Source organism: Rhinolophus ferrumequinum, chromosome 7, assembly GCF_004115265.2.
Source record: "Rhinolophus ferrumequinum isolate MPI-CBG mRhiFer1 chromosome 7, mRhiFer1_v1.p, whole genome shotgun sequence".
Taxonomy (NCBI): Eukaryota; Metazoa; Chordata; class Mammalia; order Chiroptera; family Rhinolophidae; genus Rhinolophus; species Rhinolophus ferrumequinum.
In genome coordinates this window covers 21,295,049-21,303,107 of record NC_046290.1, presented here as the reverse complement: position 1 = coordinate 21,303,107, position 8,059 = coordinate 21,295,049, and the positions used below count along the sequence as shown (strand labels likewise).

The following is an 8,059-nucleotide window of genomic DNA, read 5'->3' as shown; positions in this document are numbered from 1 at the left end:
TTGGTGCTTTACTTGGCTGCCTTCAGAATCTGTTCTAAAGACCAGGTAAATGAATGGTGAATAGACTCCAGTGTTCTGGAGGGAAACAGGGGAAGGTGGAAATGGCTGATCATTAACCCTGCTCAAGGGAAGTGACTCTGTAAAAAATATTGAGATGTTTCTTTGCAGCTTAGCCATTTCCATTTCTTACATTCTCTTTTTGCCTTTTGGACAAAAAGGATTTTTAGAAAACAGTTTTGAATACATTTGAATCTTGAGACAGAAGACTATTTCAAACATAAAACAGTGGGTCTTTCACAACCTCTATGTTCTTTTACAGCCACCTGAACAATAAGCCTTTCAGGTTTTCAGTGAGTGGGAATGGGTTAGCCAAGCTCAAAACAGTCCTGACTGCACTTTGAGCAAAGATCAAATATCCCAGTGGGGAGGCATGCTTGGCCTGTTTTTCTTTGGGAAGCTTCTCCGCGCACTGATTACAGCAATAGCTTCCTCCTTCTCTCTAAGATCACCAGTAGGCTCCAAACCCCACTGGCCCTCCTCTGTGGAAAAGAGGTGTCCTCCCACTGTTGTGCCAGAGTTTCTAACCACATTCAGCTCCAGCAAAACTTGGAAGGAAGAGGGGCGGCCGGATGGCTCAGTTGGTTCAAGTGTGAGCTCTGAACAACAGGGTGCCAGTTCGATTCCCACATGGGCCGGTGAGCCGCGCCCTCCACAAATGGATTGTAGGATAATGACTGATGAGTCCTGGAAAAAATGGAAAAACACATTGTTCCCCAATATTCCCCAATTAAAAAAAAAAAAAAAAACTTGGAAGGAAGAGAAGATTCTCTCAGTGCCATCTTCCTTCAAATTAGAGAATAAACAGCCTGGATGCCAGGTCCCTCACTTTTCCACAACCAGCATGTAGTACCAGAAATGCTAAGATCTAAACTTAATGTTTGATCTCAGTTAAAATTCAAGAAAGAACAGCACATTATTTTTATTTTGTGATACACAGCCTTCAGATGATTGAATGACATGTGAAGCGTTAAGTTACGTCAGTCTTAATAATTTGAGACATCAACAAGCCTTTTTCATTCCTCTCTCCTGGAGGTCATCTCTGCATCGGATACCAGATCTTGACTGCTATTATCCTGGAATGAGTCAAGAGAAATTTGAAATGGAGAACCAACCAAAATAACAGGTTTTTCTGCCTGCTGGTTCCTCCCTCCCACTCTACATCCCACTCCAGACACACACACACACACACACACACACACACCCTCTTCTCTCTCTCTCTCTCTCTCTCTCTCTCTCTCTCTCTCTCTCTCTCTGTCACACACACACACACACACACACACACACACACACACGCACACACACTCCAGGGCTCTGAGCTGGGGAGAGAGTTGTATTGGCAGAGACAGAAAGCAGAGTTAGAAGCAGGTGCTTACGCCTGCCTCGCGGTTACCTTCTCATTTTGGGGACCTGAGGTGAGTGGATCTGAGTCTCACGCCCTGTATGGGACTTTTGGAGTGCGGTAGCTCTGCTGATGCTCTTCCTTCCCCTCCCCTGCTCCTAGGCATAGAGTAGTTGAAATGGCAGCGTGGCCTTTCCAGATGCTGGAGAACTTGCAAAAGCCCCTTGACTCTTCTGTGTCTCCCAAGGGGTTTGCAAATGATACCCGTTTTCCATGATCCCCAAGTAAGACCTAGAAGGTAGTTAGGAGAGGGAGCCACGGTGCTGCTGAAAGGCTGCCCAGCAGAGGAAACGGGCACAAACCAGCCCAGGGATGAGGATTTAGCTGCATCTCTGAGGAATTGCCGTGGCAGCCAGCTGCACAGGGTCAGAATGGAGTAACTGCAGGCTCAAGTTGGCACCTTCCCTGCCCAGGAACACACAGGACAAGCAATAGGACCAAGTCAGGGAGACAGGCACCTTGCCCCAGCCCACCCCGGGCCTGGCAGGAGCTTTGTACCAGCCCAGAGAGTAAAGGAACAAACATGGAAGGGAGTTCTGCAATAGATTGTGACTGGCTTAGAAGACTTGAAGTGACAAAGATAAAGCTCACAAATAACCAGATTAAGTTGCCTGTGTCAGACCACTGTGGATTAGAATTCATGTTCAGAAATCATATTGTGTTGTAGAAATAGGTCCCCGGAGGGCACTGACCAGCATTGTGACCTTGGACTAGTTGTGTTACTTCTCTGGGCCTTGTGACTTCCCCACTCCCCATCCTGACTCTTCAAAATGAATTTTTTCCAGCTCTGGGAGTAGTTCTACAGCTTCTGGGCTGGCCCAGAAGCTGACTCAAGCCAAGTGCTTACCACATGCTTCATGTGGTTGTGGACTCAGTAAATGTGCCCAGAGGAGGCCTGGGGAAGGCGCACAGGGAAGGAAGGGTCCCAGCCTCCTCCTTTATCATTGTCCTCTATCCTGTTCCTGAGCTGAGAGAGCTACCCAGCCTATGCTGAGACTAACTTTCTCGCTCACCACTTTTTAAATAGTCCTGTAGAGGGCACAGTTTCCTCGTCCCAGAGGCTTTGAGGCGTGTCCAATGGTTCAGTCAGGTCTGGAAGCTTTTCCATCCATCTGATAATCCCGTCAAAGTACCGAGGACATTACTATGGGGAATATCAAGATGCACAGGAGGGCCTCCCTTGACCGTGGGGAGCTGAGGGCATAGCTCTAGGGAAGAAGACGTAGACCTACTACAGTGATTCCAAGACATACTTAAGTTCACAGGCCAAAGCATCATACAGATTCTGGATGCTGAGGAATTCAGAAGAGGTCTAGACTGGTTCAAACAGTCTCTAAGGAAGATGTCCAAGAGGTGGTAGCATTGGGAGTAGACCCCGATGAATGGGATGATTTGGGAACCAACGCCAAGACAAGCAGAGACAGGAAATGGCAAGGTCTTGTTAAAGACTCTAGTTTTTAAATTAAAATCCAATGTATTTTAATCGTTCACTTTAAAATGGCTAATTTTATGTTGTGTGACTTTTGCCTCAATTAAAAAACAGAACTACATGACATGTCTCTTCTACCTAAGCCATACTGCTGGGAGTTTTGATACCATGCCCCAAGACCAGGGTTTTGGCTAGCATTTTGGCTCAATAAAACCTTAGTTAAGAACTACAACAACAGAAACCTACATGATATAGGTACATGCGTGTGTTTAATTTTTAACTTATTGTTGAACTAGGTAATAATTCTCACGGTTCAAAATCCAAAGGTAAAAAAGTATACAGTAAAAACTCTTCTTTCAATCTTTCCTCCAAATATCCAGTTCCCTCTTCTGAAAACAGCTAATGTCATAGTTCCCTTTGTATCTATTGTAAAATATTTGTTGTATGCAAACATAAAGAGCTAGGTATACGTAGTCTTTATTTCCATTCTTTTTTACACAAATGATAGCCTAGTCTGCATACCATTTGGCCCCTTGCTTTAATCACTGAATATACCTTGGTTCTCATACCTTATGTACCAACACTCTAAACACTGTATTCACTTAATTCAGCCTCATAACAATCCTATGAGGTAGATGCCATTATAAACTTCATAACCCTCATGTCCATAGGCGAGAAAATCAAGGTCCAAGAAGATAAATGCCTAAAGGTTGTACGTCTAGTAATTGGTGGAGCCAGGATTTGAACCCAGGTAATCCAACTCCAGAATATTTGCTTTTAACCGTTGAACGTTACAGCTTCTACCTAAAGAACTTTTTCATTCTTTTTTACAGATGCGTAGTATCCCGTTCTATGGCTGTGCCATAATTTGTTCAGCATGTCCCTATTGATGAACATTTAGGCTGTTTCCAATCTTCTGTATTACAAAAATTGCTACAGCAGGTAAGCTTGGACACACATATGGTATTTCATATGTATAAGTGGATCTGTAGGATAAATTTTTAGAAGCAAAATTCCTGATACAATTTTTGATAAATATTGCAAAATTGTCCACCCTCTTACCCTATCAATTTGCCCCTCTCCCCGGGTAATGATGAGAATCCCTGTTTCTCCTGTCCTCACTTAATTAAATGAGATCTCATTTAATATTGTTGCACCCAATAGGTGGTTAGGTGTTGTTTGTAGAGGAACCATTACTCACGAGAACTTCCAGACTTATTGGGAGAGGTTGGAAGATGAGTCACAGCGGGCCATTGGTAAAATTTTATTTAGTGAATAAACCAACCAGGCCATTTACTTGTGTTTTGAAGACAGAATACAGATTATATAGAGTAGACTCATCAAGACCCCCACCACGTGACCAGTTTAGATGGTGTATTTGTTTACAATTGCTGAGTCTCCCCAGCAGGTCCTCATATTAAGGTACCACAAGATTGAGAACAATCCAAATGCTTCTTAATCCAGGTCTACTCTTCATCATCTTCAGAGGAGGGTTGAAAGACCCATGGTTGCAACAAGAGGCTTAGGAACTTTCTATTTCCAGTGAAGAAGAGGGCAAGTGTTCAGATCCGGATCATTGGCTAAAATTGAAGTTTGGCAAGTGACCATTAAATAACACATGCATTTTAGTCCTTGACTATTTTATGTACATATATTATATATATGCTATATATATATAATTTTTACATATTTAGAATTATAAATAAGAATATATAATTATACATTACATAATATGTTATATATAATAATATACAGAGGGTACCAAAAAAGTGTATACACATTTTAAGAAAGGAAAAAACTACTAAAATTGTAATACTCAATATATACCGATAACAAAAGATGAGTACAACTCACGTTTGACTTCTGCAATTACAAGAGGTGCTCAAAGTGGTTAGCATCAGCATAATTTTAATACAGTTTTTTCCTTTCTTAAAATGTGTATATATTTTTTTGGTACCTTCTGTATATTATTTATTTATTTATTTATTTATTTATTTATTTATTTATTTTAAAATCAGGTCCTAGTTTGTACCCAAGTGATTTTTTTTTAAACTTTTATTTATTTTAAGTGTGTTTTTCCAGGACCCATCAGCTCCAAGTCAAGTAATTATTTCACTCTAGTTGTGGAGGGTTACAGCTTACACTGGCCCATGTGGGAATCAAACCGGCAACCTTGTTAATAGCACAGCGCTCTAACCAACTGAGCTAACCGGCCGCCCCAGTACCCAAGTGATTTAAAAGTGCAGGTTCTAACCTGGATGCTAGAGTTTGAACTCTTGCTTCCCCTGCTTACTAAGCAATTGGCTTCCCAGGCTGCTTTTCATCTAATACCGTTTCAATCACTGAGGTGCAAATATCTGTTGAATTTCTACTATGCACCTGGCAACTTTTGGACAAAGATGACTAACACACACAGTAGGCTGCTTCAAGTGACTCCAAAGAGAAGGACATGGAAATGGCTAGGTTTAGCTCTCTGCCAGAGGAATGTTTCTCCCTGTCCGGGAGTATGCTGTGGGTTTCAGTTGCCTGTGGGAAGAAAGGGCACTGCGTTTGGTCTGGCACTCGTTTCTATGGGAGCTAAGATTCGACTTGTTCCTATTTATAATTCTCCAAGAAAGCTTATGGCAGCATTAGGAGAAAAGAGTGACCTTAAACTATTGTGTGTAAATTAAAATATTTCACAGTCTAAGGGCTACCATCTGTGTTTATTAATAGATGGGGAATCATTTAACCGTAGCATGACAGGAATTTTTCAATCAGTTGGGAGAGACTCTCCCAAGGAGATGTGATCCACACCCTAAAGATTAAGTGAAAATATGCTAGTAGTTGGAGAGAATCTTAAGAGCAAGATGGAAACAGATGTTCGCTTATTCTCTGTCCTCATTGCCTTACTGCTCCTGAAAGAAGGTGTGAGTTTTCATCACTGAATCAAAACTGCCCCTGGAGGCAGCCAGCTTTTAAGTCTTTAAAAACTTTTCTTGCTTGTTGGCTATAGTTTTCTGAGAGTATATGGATGCAGTGGTTGTGTTAAGTTTCCAGATTCATCACATTACAAACCAACTGGACGCTGAAGAGCAGGATAAAATAATTATTATAACTCAGGATGGTTTGAAGGGAGGGAAATTTGGTGTGGTGGATTAGAAGTAAAAGCCATTATTTTTGGTTCAAAGATTGGGCCAGAAGTTAAAAATAAAACAAACAAGCAAACAAATGAAACCTCTTTGTTTAGCTAAGTCCCACAGTTGATTATTGAGAGAAGTCGCTTTGCTTCCCTTTCTACAGTCTGGGCAAAGGGGCAAATTATGTCCTACTTGGTTGGATTGTACGAAGGACAGACAGCACCTATTTATTAGGTTGATGCAAAAGTAATCGCGGTTTAAAAGGTTAAAAATAGTTGCAAAAACCGCAATTACTTTTGCACCAACCTAATAGTTGTTGCTGCCTACCAGGCATCAGCTAGACACCTCGCTTAATCTTCAAAACAATCTCCAACCACATGAGGTCATTACCTTTGTTGCTCCTAGCATCCTAGATAGAAACAGAGGCACAGAGAGATGAAGTAACTTGTGCAGGGACACAGGTAAAGGGTGTACGTAGGCAGGGCCAGCTACAGCACTTGCAGGGCCCAGTGCAAAATGAAAATGTGGGGTCCTAGCATGGGTCAGGGAAGTCAATTCCCCTTCCCACCGGTATAGACAACCCCCAAGGGATTGGAGTCAGTATCTGGACACACTCAGTATCTGAATGGGGGTGGGTGAGAGGCCCTGGCCAGTTACCATGGTGCTGCCAGCCTAGGGTAAGTTGGTTGCTTACCCCACCCAGAGATACAGAAATGGGTTAGGGGACTGTGCCCGACCCTCATCCTCTACTAGGCAGTGCCCAGTCACCCATGGGGGTGAGGGGTGGATGGCAATGACAGAACACGAGACTCCTCCCTCACCCCTCCCAGGCAATGAGGCTGGGCTGCTGCCCTGATGGAAGTTGGCAGCAGTCTGTGGTTTGGCTGGGGAGGATGCATAGTGGGCATCCATCAGGAGGTGGGGAGAGGATGGGAAGTGGGACAGCGCAGGAGCTGAGGCTCCAAGACTTCTGGGCTTGTTCCATTATCCCATCAAACTTCACTTTAAAAACTCAGAGATGAAATGATCTAGAATTTCAAGGCCACAACCGCAGAGCCCTAAACCCCAAGCAGGCCCTGTGTGTCTGCACTAGCTGCATGTCCAAGAAGTCAGCCCCGGCCATAGTATGTTACCTACGCTAACATACTGACTATGGAGGAAGATCATGGAAACTCAAGGTCCTTTGAAAAATAAGGAAGTAAAAATTTGCTCAGTGTGTAAAAATCTGCCTTGCCATTTCATTTTGAAAAGTAAAAACTGCTGTGAAATGTAAAGTGGTATTTTCAGTCCTGACAAATAGCTTAGCTTCATTCTTCAACACCTCCTTTCTTTCTTTCTTTCTTTCTTTCTTTCTTTCTTTCTTTCTTTCTTTCTTTCTTTCTTTCTTTCTCTCTTTCTCTCTTTCTCTCTTTCTCTCTTTCTCTCTTTCTCTCTTTCTCTCTTTCTCTCTTTCTCTCTTTCTCTCTTTCTCTCTTTCTTCTCTCTCTCTCTCTCTCTCTCTCTCTCTCTCTCTCTCTCTCTTTCTTTCTTTCAGATTCTAAGGAGTGTTTTTTTTTTTTTTAAGATTTTATTGGGGAAGGGGAACAGGACTTTATTGGGGAACAGTGTGTACTTCCAGGACTTTTTCCAAGTCAAGTTCTTGTCCTTTCAGTCTTAGCTGTGGAAGGCGCAGTTCAGCTCCAGGTCCAGTTGCCATTGTTAGTTGCAGGGGGCGCAGCCCACCATCCCTTGCAGGAATCCAGGAAATGAACCGGCACCCTTGTGGTTGAGAGCCCACTGGCACAAGTGGGAATAGAACCGGCAGCCCTCCGCCAGGAGCTCCAACTGCCTGAGCCACCAGGCCAGCCCACCACCTCCTTTCTTTATGAAGCCTGACTTGGCCTTCACAAATAGAATTGACACCCTTTCACTGTGCTCTGCCCTAATTTGTATAATGTTAAGAACTTGGGCTTTGGAATTAGACAAACTTGGACTGGAATTCCAGCTCCATCAGTGACTACTTGCATGGTTTTTATTTTTCGCCTGAAAACAGGGATAATGCAGCTCCATAGT

At 43.0% G+C, this 8,059-nt stretch overlaps 1 long non-coding RNA gene across 1 annotated transcript; it reads left to right on the top strand.

Moving 5' to 3' along the window:
• The first annotated feature begins 1,331 nt into the window (after window positions 1-1,331).
• On the top strand, window positions 1,332-7,727 carry LOC117024830 (uncharacterized). The gene is made up of 4 exons (XR_004423522.1): window positions 1,332-1,472; window positions 3,560-3,639; window positions 3,722-3,830; window positions 7,659-7,727. It is a non-coding gene; the product is annotated as an uncharacterized LOC117024830 (long non-coding RNA).
• Window positions 7,728-8,059: the final 332 nt, after the last annotated feature.